The sequence below is a fragment of the Arachis hypogaea genome, chromosome 14 (assembly GCF_003086295.3).
Source record: "Arachis hypogaea cultivar Tifrunner chromosome 14, arahy.Tifrunner.gnm2.J5K5, whole genome shotgun sequence".
Lineage (NCBI taxonomy): Eukaryota > Viridiplantae > Streptophyta > Magnoliopsida > Fabales > Fabaceae > Arachis > Arachis hypogaea.
The window spans coordinates 33,717,456-33,734,951 of record NC_092049.1 but is presented as its reverse complement, the minus strand read 5'-3'; the positions used below and the strand labels follow the sequence as shown (position 1 = coordinate 33,734,951).

The following is a 17,496-nucleotide window of genomic DNA, read 5'->3' as shown; positions in this document are numbered from 1 at the left end:
TAATGTGTGAGAGAGAATAAAACAGTAGAAAACCTTAGAAGAGTTTTTGAAATAGCAAACCGGGAGCTTATTCTAAAGGTTTTGGCTCAAAGTTGGGCCAAACGAACCAAAAATACTACGCGGTTGGACCAGGCCCAAGTTGGGCCCAAGTCCAACACATATACACCTTTTAACACAAAGAGGGGGCGCTGGTTTTGTAAGAGAAGAGGAAGAAGAAGAGCACTATTCATCTCCTCCTTCTTTTGGCCATATCTTAAGCTACGGAGCTCCGGTTGACGAGCCGTTTGCGGCCACATGAAGCTCTTGTTGAGCTCTTCATTTTTATTTGAACAAAGTGGTAATAAACTCACTCTTTTCTTTCCAGCTTCTCTGCCCATGTCATTTTTGAAAATACCTCTTTGGATTGTTGAGTTTCTTTGTGTTATAATTGTATAGGTGTAATCTAGCTTGGGTGAGTAGTGGGTTTTATCCCAAAACTCGTTAGATAAGGTAAGATATCACTAAACCCTTGTATTTAGTTGAATGTCATCAACCCTAGCTTTGATTCTTGCTGTTTTTCATGATATAGAGTGTTCTTGGTGTTGTTTGGTGTTGGGTGAGGGCTTGAACGCTTGTGGTAAAGTGGTTTTGTGCATGGAAGATAATTGGCCACGGTATGATTTTAGTTTTCTTTATGTAGTATATAATGTTTCGTGAAACTTAGGCTAGTGGCCTTTAAGATAGGTTTGAATAGTGTGGTTGTATAATTAATTATATATAAATGCTATGTTTGATTGAGGTTTAAATGGAGGTTGTATGAATTTGAATAATATGATATGTATATATATATTGGTAGATGATGATTATTGAAGAGTATGATGCCTTGATGAGTTATAATGTTGGGTGTTGAGGTTGAAGATGATTGTTGATGATGATATAGATTGTTGGTTGTTGTGGTTCATGTTGAGAATAAATGATTGAGGAATTTTGGTGTGAATTTAGGAGGAATTGAAGTTGAAGGAGGTGAATATTAAGAGGCTTTGATAGTTAGGTGACTGATAAATTTTTGGGAAGTGTCTATAATGATTTTGGGGTTGATTTGAGTATGTTTGAGTTGGTTGGGTTTGGAAGTTTTGAAAAATTTGAGAATTGTCTCCGTTGGTAAAAATCTATTTTTGGTGAATTCTGGCGGATCATAACTTGAGTCTTAGTTTTTGAAATTGGTTGAAAAATGTTTTAAATTAAATATTATTTAAAGAGCTTTAAATTGATATAAAGTTTGAGAAAAGTGGAGTTTTGTAGAGGAAGTTATGAACGTTTAAAGTTTGGGATCTAAAACTGAAAAATTGAAATTTCTGCAACTTAACTTTTTCTGGATTCCGAGATACATGCGTACGTGGACCCATGCCTAATATGTGGATGGTGGCCTCTGTCCAGTACTCCCGCGTACGCGGCACATGTATGCAGACGCGAGATGGCCCAATTTTCTTGTATGCCTATGCGGCATATTGGCATGCGCACGCGGACGTCTCGTCTTCAACGTGTTCGTACGCACGATAGAGGGCGCGTATGCACAACCCCTGCTTTTGCAAAAAATGTGTTTTTCTTCACTTTTGAGACTCCCTAGCTTTCCAAAATTCCATAACTCTTCTTTAAGACTTGTGTCTAGTAATTAGACTCTAAGACTAGTGAAGATGGGCTAGTTAATATAAATTGGTAAATTCTGTATGAGTTTAGAAGACGGAAAATTATGTTCCTGTAGTTGTGGGTGAGCGGGCAGAATACTATATTAGTGGTGACTCAGAGGGCTTGAGAGGTGATGATAGTTAATGATAAAATTGAGGGAATGGAAACTAGTGATGAATTGAGATTGTTGGACTGGTTGGATGTTGAAGGTGTGCCAGACACTATATCCTTGGACGATTTATGATGAAACTATTGTTGTTGTCGTTGTTTTCCTTCTCTGCCACAAGAGTGTGCCAGGCACTATATCCTCAGAGCATGCAAGTGTGCCAAACACTATATCCTCAGAACGATAGTGTTCCAGGTACTATATCCACGGAACCAAAGCTTGCCAGGTGCTATATCCTCGGATGTGGCAGAAAGGTGACATCCAAAAGGATGTGTTAGGTTTGCATTTATGGACCGAAAAGTGATATCACGAGCCAATAGGACAGGCATTCATCATGTGCATTATTATGTGTTTTGTTTGCTTTGCCTACTTGTATCTCTTGCCTAAATGTATAATATGCTTACTTGCTAATTGTTTTACTCGCTGTACATGTATATTATTTGTGTCTTACTTGCTTGAATTATCTGTGACTGTTTGGTGCTGAGGAGGTTAGGTAGGTGGCGGCGATGGAATATCGCAAGGAGGTTAGGAGGGTGAAGGCTGTGGGATACAGCGGTGTGATTAGTATTAGTTAGGAATTCTTTAAGTTTAGATAACCTTGTTTATGGTTTAAGTTGTTTATTTTTGTTAAGCTTGAATATCTGTTGATGTGAAGTTCTAGGATTACCTTTGGTATCCTAGAACCTTATATCTTATATATTGGGCACTGTTACCATACCAAGAACCTCCGGTTCTCATACCATATGTTGTTGTTATTTTTTCAGATGCAGGTGGCAACCCACCTCGGTGAGTTTGCGGATGGTGACAGAGCGGATTATCTTTTATTATCTTGTATTTTGGTTATTATGTTGTACTTTCTCTCACTTTTGTTATTATACTCTGTTGCCCTAGAGGCTTACTTTGAGAGATAAGTTATATAAGCTGTTTTAACTCAAAAACTCAGTTACTCCGCGGGCTGTGGCTAGTACTCTATATATATATATATATCTTGACTATTGTTATATTAAGTCTCATGTTGTATCTTGTGCCTGTATATTTTTAGTTATCGTGTGTAAACGCTCTGGGCTTTGTAATTCCACTTTATGCGGATTTAAACTTTATTCCTTCATCGGGCTCTGATGACATGTCACCATGTCATGTTTTTCTATGCTTTTTCATACAAGAAATCAATAATTAGTGCTTAAATATTGCATTCTTTTGTGCTTAAATAGTATATTTCCTTGATCTTTTGATTTTATAAATTTTATAGGAAATAAGAAGAAAAAGAAGCAAAAGAGCACAAAATAAGCTAAAAAGAAGAAAAGAAGAATTTTCGGCACGCTTTGAAGATTGAGCACGCTTTGGAATCCTAGGCCACGCTTTTAAAAGTGTGGCCGATGACCATGAAGCCATGGCATGCATTAATGCCTTATGCATTCATTATCATGAGCATGCATGCACTTAATTATTAATGCCTTATGCATGCATTTAATTAATGATGCCATCATGAACCATGTAATATCAATGCAATGGCATTATTAATAAATGAAATACAATTGGCAAATCATGAATGCTATGGCCAATGAGAGCAATGCATGAATCTTTAATCACTAATGCAATTAGCAAATGAACAAATAAAGCTTCACGTTAATTGGAATTATTGATTGATAAGGCGTTAAATGCATGCATGATTGATAAGGAATACCCTGGGAGGAGCTCAACGTTTGTGCCAACGTTTGCCTCAAACATGAGGTCAAACGTTGGCTAAGGAATACCCTGGGAGGAGCTTATCGTTTGCGCCAACGTTTGCCACAAACGTGAGGTCAAACGTTGGCTTAAGAACACCCTGGAGGAGGAGCAATGTTTGCCTCAAACGTGAGGTCAAACGTTGGCTAAAGATTGCCTTGGAGAAGCTTCAATGTTTGCGCTCACGTTTGACCTCAAACGTGAGGTCAAACGCCAATGACAGCAGATTGCTGGTTTTTGCTAACTTCCTTGCGAAGACGTTTGAGTCCACGTTTGCCCCCAAACGTTGACTCAAACGTGAAGCACCAACAATCCAATTTGCACGCAGATTTCTCCTCAAGATCACAAGTGATCAATTAGGGCCAATGTCAACCCAAATCCAAAGCAAGCAAAGCCCACATCATCACTCAAAGGCACAAGAACAAGTTAGAATAGGAATTTCATTTAGTTGTAATTTATTTTCAATTTCATTTTCATTTTCATTTTGTAAAGCCTATATAAGGCATCATTTTCATCTCTGTTAAGGAGGCTGACTCTGTTAGAGCATTAGGAGTAGGGTAGAATAGAGAATTCTCTTTGAAACACTTTTACTTTTTTTGCAATTGTCAATTTGGTTTATGAAGTTTGAGTTTCTGAATCTTCTCTTCTGCAATTTCCTTTTGCTACAAGTTTACAATTCAATTTACATTGAGCTTGATTTTGATCTTTGATCCCCATTGCTTTCTGTTCTCATTGCTTCCATTTTACATTTCTTGCAATTTAACTCTTCTACAATTGTTCTGCATTTTACATTTTTGTTCATGATCTGATTTACTCTTCCTGCAAGTTTAAATTTCCTGCAATTGCTCTAAGCTTTGATCTACTACCTTCTTTATTTTCTAGCACCCAACCCCTTTTACATTTGATGCAATTTACATTTCTTGTCATTTAAGTTTCTGTTCAATTTACATTCTACCATTTACAATTTTCAGTCACTTTACTTTCTGCACTTTAATTTTCCTTTCTATTTACTTTCTATTGGCTACATTTCATCCAATTTCACTTCAATGTTAGCTTGACTAAACTAATCACCCACTAAAGTTGCTTGATCCATCAATCCCTGTGGGATCGACCTCACTCTAAGTGAGTTTTACTACTTGATGTGACCCGGTACACTTGCCAGTGAGTTTTAGGTGTTGGAATTCGTTTCCAACCCATCAAGCTCCTAGTATTACTATTTCCTTCTATATTTATAAATGTGTGAGCTTTAGAACTGTCGTGATGCCTTATTATCCTTTGCTTTACGGCTAGAGGTAGAGCTTAGGGTAACAGGGTGTTATATTTATGGTATCAGAGCGGTTCATCCTCGTGAGCCTGAGGGATAGACCGATTGTGCTTCATTGCATACTCTGGGTCAATTTTCTATCATGCTATTTAGGTTATTTGCTTGATATGCATAGCATGCTTGTTTGTGTGTGCCTTTTTGGGATAATTGAAACACTAGAGATATTGAGACTGATTGCCTTAATATCAATTTTTTGGTGTGGACAGGAACCTGAATGGCTACTCGTGGACGAGGTCATTCCCGTACACGGAGAGACAGTGAGAATTGTAAAACCCGAGAAATTAGTAAATAATTAGTAAATAAATTTATTATTATTTTAACAAATTAGAAAATAAAATTTTATAGTTTAATGACATAGAGCTAATTAAAATAAGAATTTTGACACTAATTTTTAAGAATTTGGCCAAGATTGGGCCGAACCGGGCAAATCGGCCTCGTATTGGGCCCAAGGCCCAACTCAAAGAACTAATACTCATGAGCTTCAGCTCATTTCTCTTTGGCCACACATTGAAACACGCTGAAGCAGCCTTAGGAAGGAAAGAACATAGAGCACGAACACCAAACCCTTGGTTTGATTTCAATTCAACATAATTTTTCACTTCTAGCTCCAATCGCCGCACTGTTTGTGGCCACGCGTCCACAGTGATGAGCTCTACAAAGCTCAATACTCCATTAGGTAAGGAAACCAAGTCTACATTTCCAATTTCTCCTCCCTTAATTTTGAAAATTAATGAGTGCATGTGTTGAGATTTGGTTAAATCTTGATGTTTAGGATCATATTTGCCTTGAGAATATGTTGGGTCTTGCTTTGATCTTCTGTAGGTAAGGTGAAGAACGTTTAATCCTTTTCAAATTATCTAATTAGTGAACTTTATGGTAATTTTAGTGTTATTTTGTGAAATTAGTTTAGATTTTGCATTTTAGAGACAAATTAATGAAGTTGGAGACTTGATATTGGATTTTGGGAAACCGGAGACCCGTTCGGTGTGACCTTGGAAGATTGGGTTTTGTGAAACAGTGAAAAATGGTGACGTTCTGAATTTTATGAGGAATCAGCCAAAGTATGATTTTGGTCTCTCGTATATAATATGTAATGTGTCCTGAAAACTTAGGTTAGATGACCATAGGATAAATTGTATGATATGGAAAATTGAGGATTAGTGAATTGTTGTTAGTATTGTTGAGTTGAGTGGTTGGATTGTATGTTGAATGTATATGTATGTGTGTTGTATGATTGGGTATGATGATGAATGTTGATGGTATGAAATATGATGTATGACGATTGTGATGATGAATATTGGTGAGATTTGGGCCCAAGGCCATGACCGGTAAGTCCAGGTAAGTATAATGAATTAAGATTGGCATGGTTTGTATGTGTATATTGAGGCATGGATATGATGTATGTAAATGTGAGTGATGTTTTTTTGGTTGAGGTATTATAGAAAATATATATGAAAATTTTGGTATATAGTGCGGGGTTTTGGTAAGTTACTTAATGCATATTTTTCTGCATATTTAACAGCAACTTAGAATAAAGACTGGGAGTAATCTAGATATGATTTTTTATCCAAATTATTTTATATCAAATTTCAAGAAGCCAAAATTTCTCCATAAAAATTTCAGAGAATTTGGCCAAGTGGTTTGGAAGATATGAATTTTTGAAATTTAGTGGTTGCTGCATAATTTCCTGGTTTTCTGGTTCTGCCGTATCAATTTTCAGCCACTAGAACTTTTGACTTATTTAAAATTTTGAGTTGCTTCCAAGGGATTTTGAAAATATGTGGGTCTACTTTAATTGAGTACAAATTTCATGTCCATAGCTATTTTGTAGAGTTAGTTATGTCTCTTGGAAGCTGGGCTGTTTGCAAAAAATTCAGAACTAATTACTAGAAATAGGGCAGCACTTCCAATTGACATTTAATTAACCAAACAAACTGATATGAACCTGAAACTTATTTTTCCTAAAACTTAACGGTGTAGAATATATCCTCACCAAAATCTAGAAGTAACGGATTAGAATTAAATTTATTATAGAATTTTCAAATACAGAGCTGCCTGTTGTGTTTTTCTGAATCTTCTTAAGTGCAGCAGCAGATTTTTATTGAATTTGTTATCAAATTCAATTCTAATCCAAATGCGATAAAACTTTGATTTAGATTCAAAGGATATGTCTAAATTTGGCATTATGTATGAACGTAGCTAAGCAAAAGTTATCCCTAGGACACATTTAAAGTTAAACAATGATAATTGGCAATGAAGTGGCAAGTACGAGCTTGAGAAGTGACTGATTGATTTGATGAGATGTTAAAAATAATGAATAAGACATGATTGAGAATGATGCGATGTTGATGGATTGTGATATCATGAGATGATCATGAATGAGTTTGATGAGAAATTATGTATGAATATATTTTTAAATGTTGAGATAATGGATAGTGGTTTGGAGGATAGACGAGTAATCCCTATCTGAGTTATGCTTTTCTGAATAGATGAGTAATTCCTTTCCGAGATGAGATTTTGAGGATAGACAAGTAATTCCTATCCGAGATGCGATTTTATGGGTAGACGAGTAATTCCTATCCGAGTCATGGCCTGTGGATAGACGAGTAATTCCTACCCGAGTTATGGTTTGAGCCATCTACCTGAGTAGATGAGTAATACCTATTATGGGTTGGGTGAAACACCGGGATGGGGAGACGAGTAATACTTGTTCCATGTTGTGGTGTTTTGTCCATGGTTAGCTACTAGGACATGTCGGGTTCGACTATATAACCAACAGATGAGACTCATCAGCCATAGGACAGACATGCATCATAGGCATATGTTTGATTTGCTTGTTTGTGCATTTATTGGGTGTACCTATGTGAATTAGTATGCCTAATTGTTATACTTACTACTTGCATTAATTGTACTCTAATTATGTTTGCCTTTGTTTGTTTGTTTGTCTGTGTCGTTCCGCTGGAGTTTGGAGGATTGGAGGAAAGGCGGAGGATTGAGGGTTTTGATTAGGAATTTGACCACATTTAGAACCTTAGAAAACTACTCCTTTTATGGTTTCCGTCTTAAATATTTAAGTTTTATAATCTAAGTGTCGGCGTTCAAGGATTGCCTTTGGCTTTTCCGGGACCTTATTTATTATATATGTGGGAACCTTAACCATACTGAGAACCTCTGGTTCTTATCCCATACGATATTGTTATTTTTCAGATGCAGGTTGAGAGGCATCTCGATAAGCGTCTGGAAGTCATTCTGTAAGCGAAGTGTTATATCATGGAACTCCATATTTTGGTCTTATAAGTTTATTATTCTGTATTTAGATTCTCCTCTATATATTTAACTTTATTTTGTCCTTTTTTGGAGGTCGACGTGGAGAAACATGTTGTTTTATCTGTTTTGGGATATTTTGGGTTATTTATACTTATGTAAATATTCTCTGGCTAACCTTGGCTTCGCAGGTTAAGCCCGGAGCTTGAATATTTTGTAACTTTTGACACTCCCTTTTCATTATTCTTATATGGTGAATTCTATCATGTAGAAGAGAGATTCCTTCTACATGTGTAGAAATTTGTTGCCATTCTCTTTGTAGAACAAGTTTTTAGAGATAGTGCAATTAAATCTATAGTGGAAGACAGAAGCTGATCTTGTTGCAGGGTGTGGATCCCACTGCAGTGGGTGAATTAAAGTATTTAATGATGTAAAGTTGTTAAACGTGTGATTAGTTATTAATTATGAATGATAATGATGAGCTGTTTTTTGTTTTGTTTTTCTTTAATGGAGATAAGTTTCTGGGCCAGTCCAAGTTTTTTTTTCCTGGATTTGAAAAACGAAAATAATAAATTTAGTATTTTGTGGGTTTGGGATTATTTGAATATGTTTTGTTTAAAATCATTAGGGTCCGATAGAAAAAGTGGACTTATTCCTCCTCACCATTTGGACCCTCGTCTCCAGTTTTTAAGTTCTTCTTAGACCGTCAGAAACCTAGCCATTAGCCCCTCCACACTTTTATTATTATTATTATTATTATTATTATTATTATTATTATTATTATTATTATTATTATTATTATTATTATTATTAGATATTAAAATATTATTAACATTTTTTTAAAACAAAAATATCTACCAAAGCCATCTAATTTAATCTATATTACCTTTTACATATGTATAAATATTTTATATTTTTAATTATTAGTATAAACATGTCTATCTACATATTATTAAGTAATCACCTACATGTTAATATATACATAGTTTAGCCACCTATACGATACTTTTTTTTTAATTGATGCCTAATTTCGTTTGATTTATTTTTGCTAAAAAAATTTAAATTATTATAATTATTTTACTTTTATCTTTTTAAATATAAAATAAACCATTTAATTTTTTTGATAATTTGACCAAAAATTTTAGACACCACAACAAATACCTACATAATTATATATAGTAAAATACTAAAATATTTATACATTACTAAATTAAGGGTTAAGTACTAATTTCGTCCTTAAGGTCTGGGGCAAAAATCAAATTCGTCCCTGACTTTTTTTTTGTTATTAAAATCATCCCGAACTCTCCAAAACACTTTAAAATCATCCTCCCCTATATTAAACAAAATTTAATGACAATTTTTCCCCTGAACCCTTTGATGCTTCGTTTTTATTCCCACGAAAGGGCTTCAGTGTCTGAATAACGTTACACACTTGGAAACTGATCTTTCACTTTCAATGACAGAGGTTCGTGGTTGCCTGAGGAGTAGCATCACTCCATTTGGATTGCGTGGGCAAGAGTGTGAGAGGAGCTCATTCTCGTGGTAGTCATCTCGAAGCAGGTATGTATGCAGCATTTGTTTCGGTGTTTTGAAGCATGAACTTAATAATGTGTGATGGATTTTGGTGGTTTAAAAAAACTGGTAGGGCGTGATTTATAGTTTTTTGTTTTTTCATTTTAGGGAATGGGAATCTTTAACCTGACTGTCTACCATGGTGGTCAATTTGGATATGACAATGGGACATTGGAGTATATAGGGGGACAAAGGACATTGATCGAGACCCAAGTCAACCCATTCCACGTCCAAGCCCAAACCACCATCACCTAGGCCCAACACACCACCAGCAGGTACTGTCCACCGAAGGCCCAAGATAAATCCCATCAGAAACTCTACACAGCAACCACCAGTACCAAAGGAGAAGGATGCATCCAGCTCGAGCCAACCAGCTAGGACTGTCTCCTTCAGTCATAGAATTCCACTTCATGTATCTCCAAGAAAGCTGAGGCTCATGGCAAAACTTCCACCAAGACTTTGGGGAAAACTTTAGACGTTCGTGAAAATTTTAGTTGTGTGATGTTATTAATGTATTGCTGACTTGAGTAGATCCAATGTTTGTGACACTTTTTTTGGTCTGAAACTTACCTAATAGATTTTATGCTTCATGTTTCTTAGATTGCAACAGAGTTGCTCTAGGTCTCTGGATGTCATAGGTATCCATCTTTTGTTGTTGTTTCCCTTTAACTAGACAATATTTTGATCAGGGTCCATGTAATAGAATTGATGGTGACTTAGGTTTCCACCATTTGGTGTTATTTTTCTATGCTTATTAATGAATTTCACATAGTTGTGTTCTGCCTAATAAGCTTATGGTTCTGTTTAATGTCAGTTCATGTGCTTTAAAGTTGATTAACACAGCTCTTCATTATGAATTCCAAGCAAACAGATAAATTTTCATTTCCAATTAATTATCAAATTACAAGGATAGCAGTTCACTCACATAATTAATCACTAACACCCTAAACCAATCTCATTAACACACACTCTGTCAATGCACATATTCATTCAAACACATCACAATACAACTTGATGAGTGGATAATTTATACGCTTTTTGACATTGTTTTTAGTATGTTTTTAGTAGGATCTAGTTACTTTTAGGGATATTTTTAATAGATTTTGTGTTAAATTCACATTTCTGGACTTTACTATGAGTTTGTGTGTTTTTCTATGATTTAAGGTATTTTCTAGCTGAAATTGAGGGACTTGAGCAAAAATCAGATTCAGAGGTTGAAGAAGGACTGCTGATGCTGTTGGATTCTGAACTACCTGCACTCAAAGTGGATTTTCTGGAGCTAAAAAACTCGAAATGGTGCGCTTCCAATTGCGTTAGAAAGTAGACATCCAGGGCTTTCCAGCAATATATAATAGTCCATACTTTGGCCAAGAATTGATGACGTAAACTGGCGTTCAACGCCAGCCTTCTGCCCAAATCTGGCGTCCAGCGCCAGAAAAGGATCCAAAACCAGAGTTGAACGCCCAAACTGGCACAGAAACTGGCGTTCAACTCCACAAATGGCCTCTGCACGTGGAACACTTAAGCTCAGCCCAAACACACACCAAGTGGGCCCCGGAAGTGGATTTATGCATCAATTACTTACTCATGTAAACCCTAGTGACTAGTTTATTATAAATAGGACCTTTTACTAGTCTTTTAGACCATCTTTGGATCTTTGGATTACCTTATGATCCTTTGATCACGTTTTAGGGGGCTGGCCATCTCGGCCATGCCTGGACCTTCACTTATGTATTTTCATACGGTAGAGTTTCTACACTCCATAGATTAAGGTGTGGAGCTCTGCTGTTCCTCAAAGATTAATGCAAAGTACTACTGTTTTCTATTCAATTCTTCTTATTTCTCTTCTAAGATATCCATTCGCACCCAAGAACGTGATGAAGGTGATGATTATGTGTGAAGCTCATCATCCTTCCCCCTTATGAACGCGTGCCTGACAAACACTTCTGTTCTACATGAATTAAGCTAGAATGAGTATCTCTTAGATCTCCTAACCAGAATCTTCGTGGCGTAAGCTAGAATGATGGCGGCATTCAAGAGAATCCGGAAGGTCTAAACCTTGTCTGTGGTATTCTGAGTAGGATTCAATGATTGAATGACTGTGACGAGCTTCAAACTCGCGATTGTTGGGCGTTAGTGACAGACGCAAAAGGAGGGTGAATCCTATTCCAGCATGATCGGGAACCGACAGATGAATAGCCGTGCCGTGACAGGGTGCGTGAGCATATTATTCACTGAGAGGAGGGGATGTAGCCACTGACAACGGTGATGCCCTTGCATAAAGCCAGCCATGGAAAGGAGTAAGACTGATTGGATGAAGATAGCAGGAAAGCAGAGGTTCAGAGGAACGAAAGCATCTCCATTCGCTTATCTTAAATTCCTACCAATGAATTACATAAGTATCTCTATCCCTATTTTATTAATTAATATTCGAAAACTCCATGATTATTTTATATCCGCCTGACTGAGATTTGCAAGGTGACCATAGCTTGCTTCATACCAACAATCTCCGTGGGATTCGACCCTTACTCACGTAAGGTATTACTTGGACGACCCAGTGCACTTGCTGGTTAGTTGTATCGAAGTTGTGACAATTATGAATTAAGATCAGAGCACCAAGCTCTAGAGCCATTACCAGGATTTGTTCGAGCCTGGAGATCACAATTTCGTGCACCAAGTTTTTGGCGCCGTTGCCGGGGATTGTTCGAGTTTGGACAACTGACGGTTCATCTTGTTGCTCAGATTAGGTAATTTTCTTTTTGTTTTGTTTTCAAAAATTTTTCAAAAATCTTTCAAAAATTCCTCACTTGTTTTCGAAAAAAAAAAAATTTACAAAAAAAAATGTTTTCAAAAATATATTTTCCTTTCAGAATTTTTAAGAATGAATTCTAGTGTTTCATGGAGCATGTTGAAGCCTGGCTGGCTGTAAAGCCATGTCTCAATTCTTATACTCAAGAGAAGAGCTTCTTTATCTTTCTTAGCCAATTGGCTATTGAATGTAAGGAATGTCAGGCGTGTCATGTCTGAGTTACATACTAAAGCTTGGCTGGCTATTAAGCCATGCCTGACCCTTTGATTGGAGCTTTAGAGCATAAGATTCCTGGAATTCATATTAAAAATTTTGGAATCTTTATTTTCTTTTCCAAAATATTTTTTCGAAAAATATAAAATAAAAATCCAAAAAAAATTAGAAAATCATAAAAATCAAAAATATTTTTGTGTTTCTTGTTTGAGTCTTGAGTCATATCATAAGTTTGGTGTCAATTGCATGTGCATCTTGCATTTTTTTCGAAAATTCATGCATTCATAGTGTTCTTCATGATCTTCAAGTTGTTCTTGGTAAGTCTTCTTGTTTGATCTTGATGAGTTTTTGTTTTGTGTTGTTTAGTGTTTCATATGCATTCTTGAATTCTTAGTGTCTAAGCATTAAAGAATTCTAAGTTTGGTGTCTTGCATGTTTTCTTTGCATTAAAAATTTTTTCAAAAATATGTTCTTGGTGTTCATCTTGACATTCATAGTGTTCTTGGTGTTCATCTTGACATTCATAGCATTCTTGCATGCATTCATTGTTTTGATCTAAAAATTTCATGCATTGCATAATTTTCATGTTTTCATAAAAATTCAAAAAAATAAAAAAAAAATATCTTTCCCTTTTTCTCTCATCAAATTCGAAAATTTGAGTTGACTTTTTCAAATATTTTTAAAATCAAGTTGTTTCTCATGAGTCAAATCAAATTTTCAATTTGAAAATCTTATCTTTTTCAAAATCTTTTTCAAAAATCAAATCTTTTTCAAAATTCTTAGTTATTTTCGAAAATTTCAAAAATATTTTTCAAAAATCTTTTTCTTATTTTTATACCAAATTTTCGAAAATATCAATAACAATTAATGTCTTGATTCAAAAATTTGAAGTTTGTTACTTGCTTGTTAAGAAAGATTCAAACTTTAAGTTCTAGAATCATATCTTGTGATTTCTTGTGAATCAAGTCATTAATTGTGATTTTAAAAATCAAATCTTTTTCAAAACTAATTTCTATCATATCTTTTCAAAAATATCTTCTTATCTTTTTCAAAAATTTGATTTCAAAATATCTTCTCTAACTTCCTAACTTCCTATCTTTTCAAAAAGTTGTTTCAACTAACTAACTAACTTTTTGTTTGTTTCTTAACTTTTTCAAAACTACCTAACTAACTTTCTCTCTCTTTAATTTTCGAAAATATCTTCCCTCTTTTTCAAAATTTCTTTTTTATTAACTAATTATTTTTATTTTTTATATAAAAAAAATTTCGAAAAAAATACTAACCTTTTTCAAAAACTATTTTCAAAAATCACTAACTCTTTTTCAAAAATTGTTTTCGAAAATTCACTTCCCCCTCTCATCTTCTTCGATTTGTTTATTGATATACTAACATCTTTCCTTCAACTCTCCAAAAATCTGAACCCCCTCTCTCTCTGAGTTCAGATTTTCTTCCCTTCTTTTCTTCTACTAACACAAGGATCCCTATACTGTGGTATAAAGGATCCATATTATTATTACTATTTTTTCTGTGCCATCTTCTTTGTCATATGAGCAGGAGCAAGGACAAGAACATTCTTGTTAAAGCAGATCCAGAACCTGAAAGGACTCTGAAGAAAAAATTAAGAGAAGCTAAAATACAACAATCCAGAGATAACCTTTCAGAAATTTTCGAACAGGAAAAAGAGATGGCAGCCGAAAATAATAATAATGTAAGGAAGATGCTTGGTGACTTTACTACACCTAATTCCAGTTTACATGGAAGAAGCATCTCCATTCCTGCCATTGGAGCAAACAACTTTGAGCTGAAACCTCAATTAGTTTCTCTGATGCAGCAGAACTGCAAGTTTCATGGACTTCCATCTGAAGATCCCTTTCAGTTCTTAACTGAATTCTTGCAGATATGTGATACTGTTAAGACTAATGGAGTAGATCCTGAAGTCTACAGGCTCATGCTTTTCCCTTTTGCTGTAAGAGACAGAGCTAGATTATGGTTGGATTATCAACCTAAAGACAGCCTGAACTCTTGGGATAAGCTGGTCACGGCTTTCTTAGCCAAGTACTTTCCTCCTCAAAAGCTGAGCAAGCTTAGAGCTGATGTTCAAACCTTCAGACAGAAAGAAGGTGAATCCCTCTATGAAGCTTGGGAAAGATACAAACAGTTGACCAAAAAGTGTCCTTCTGACATGCTCTCAGAATGGACCATCCTGGATATATTCTATGATGGTTTATCTGAGCTATCAAAGATGTCACTGGACACTTCTGCAGGTGGATCCATTCACCTAAAGAAAACGCCTGCAGAAGCTCAAGAACTCATTGACATAGTTGCTAATAACCAGTTCATGTACACTTCTGAAAGGAATCCTGTGAGTAATGGGACGCCTATGAAGAAGGGAGTTCTTGAGGTTGATACTCTGAATGCCATATTGGCTCAGAATAAAATATTGACTCAGCAAGTCAATATGATTTCTCAGAGTCTGCATGGAATGCAAGCTGCATCCAACAGTACTCAAGAGGCTTCTTCTGAAGAAGAAGCCTATGATCCTGAGAACCCTGCAATAGCAGAGGTAAACTACTTAGGTGAACCTTATGGAAACACCTATAACTCAACATGGAGAAATCATCCAAATTTCTCATGGAAGGATCAAAAGCCTCAACAAGGCTTTAATAATGGTGGAAGAAACAGGTTTAGCAATAGCAAACCTTTTCCATCATCAACTCAGCAACAGACAGAGAACTCTGAACAAAATGCTTCTAATTTAGCAAATCTAGTCTCTGATCTATCTAAGGCCACTGTAAGTTTCATGAATGAAACAAGGTCTTCCATTAGAAATCTGGAAGCACAAGTGGGCTAGCTGAGTAAAAGGATCACTGAAGTCCCTCCTAGTACTCTCCCAAGCAATACAGAAGAGAACCCAAAAGGAGAGTGCAAGGCCATTGACATAAGCGCCATGGCCGAACCTGTGAGGAGAAGAGAGGACGTGAATCCCAAGGAGGAGGACCTCCTGGGACGTCCAGTGATCAATAAGGAGCTTCCCTCTGAGGAACCAAAGGACTCTGAGGCTCATCTAGAGACCATAGAGATTCCATTGAACCTCCTTATGCCCTTCATGAGCTCTGATGAGTATTCTTCTTCTGAAGAGAATGAGGATGTTACTGAAGAGCAAACTGCCAAGTTTCTTGGTGCAATCATGAAGCTGAATGCCAAATTATTTGGCATTGATGCTTGGGAAGTTGAACCTCCCTTGTTCATCAATGAACTAAGTGATCTGGATCAACTGACATTGCCTCAGAAGAGACAGGATCCTGGAAAGTTCATAATACCCTGTACCATAGGCACCATGATCTTTAAGGCTCTGTGTGACCTTGGTTCAGGAATAAACCTCATGCCCCTCTCTGTAATAGAGAAACTGGGAATCTATGGGGTGCAAGCTGCTAAAATCTCACTAGAGATGGCAGACAGCTCAAGAAGACAGGCTTATGGACAAGTAGAAGATGTATTAGTAAAGGTTGAGGGCCTTTACATACCTACTGATTTCATAGTCCTGGATACTGGAAAGGAAGAGGATGAATCCATCATCCTAGGAAGACCTTTCCTGGCCACAGCAACAGCTGTGATTGATGTTGACAGAGGTGAAATAGTCCTTCAATGGAATGAGAACTCCCTTGTATTCAAAACTCAAGGATCTCCCTCTGCAACCATGGAGAGGAAGCTTGAAAAGCTTCTCTCAAAGCAGAGTCAACCAGAGCCCCCACAGTCAAACTCTAAGTTGGTGTTGGGAGGCCACAACCAAACTCTAAGTTTGGTGTTGAACTCCCATATCCAAACTCTAAGTTTGGTGTTGGAGAGTCTCAACAAAGCTCTGCACATCTGTGAGGCTCCATGAGAGCCCACTGTCAAGCTATTGACATTAAAGAAGCGCTTGTTGGGAGGCAACCCAATGTTTATCTAATCCTTATTTTTATTGTTTTTCATGTTTTCTTAGGTTCATGATCATGTGGAGTCACAAAATAAATAGAAAAATTGAAAACGGAATCAAAAACAGCAGAAGAAAAATCACACCCTGGAGGAGCATCTGTCTGGCGTTCAAACGCCAGAACAGAGCATAGTTCTGGCGCTGAATGCCCAGAATGGGAGCATCCTGGCGCTGAACGCCCAGAACAAGCATGGTTCTGGCGTTCAACGCCAGAAATGGCAGCAAAGGGGCGTTGAACGCCCAAAATGGGCACCAACCTGGCGCTGAACGCCCAGAGTTGTGTGCAAGGGCATTTTACATGCCTAAATTGGTGCAGGGATGTAAATTCCTTGACACCTCAGGATCTGTGGACCCCACAGGATCCCCACCTACCTCATCATCTCTCTTTCCATTCATGATTATCCCTTCTGTTATCCATTTACCACTCACATCCATACACCCACTACCTTCAAAATTCAACATCTCTCTCTCTCTCTCTCTCTCTCTCTCTCTCTCTCCCACCCAATCCCACCCATATGGCCGAATACACACTCCCATCCATTTCCTCCATATCTTCTTCATTCTTTCTTCTTTTGCTCGAGGGCGAGCAACATTCTAAGTTTGGTGTGGTAAAAGCATAGCTTTTTTGTTTTTTCCATAACCATTGATGGCACCTAAGGCCAGAGAAACCTCTAGAAAGAGGAAAGGGAAGACAAAAGCTTCCATCAAGGGTCTATAGCTCAGTGGAAGAACATTTGACTGCAAATCAAGAGATCCCTGAGATACCTCAGGGGATACATTTTCTT

The 17,496-nt window shown here is 36.7% G+C and overlaps 1 non-coding gene across 1 annotated transcript; it reads right to left on the bottom strand.

Moving 5' to 3' along the window:
* Window positions 1–14,818: 14,818 nt before the first annotated feature.
* LOC112745771 (small nucleolar RNA R71) lies at window positions 14,819–14,922 on the bottom strand. The gene has a single exon (XR_003173682.1). It is a non-coding gene; the product is annotated as a small nucleolar RNA R71 (small nucleolar RNA).
* Between the last annotated feature and the right edge of the window lie 2,574 nt (window positions 14,923–17,496).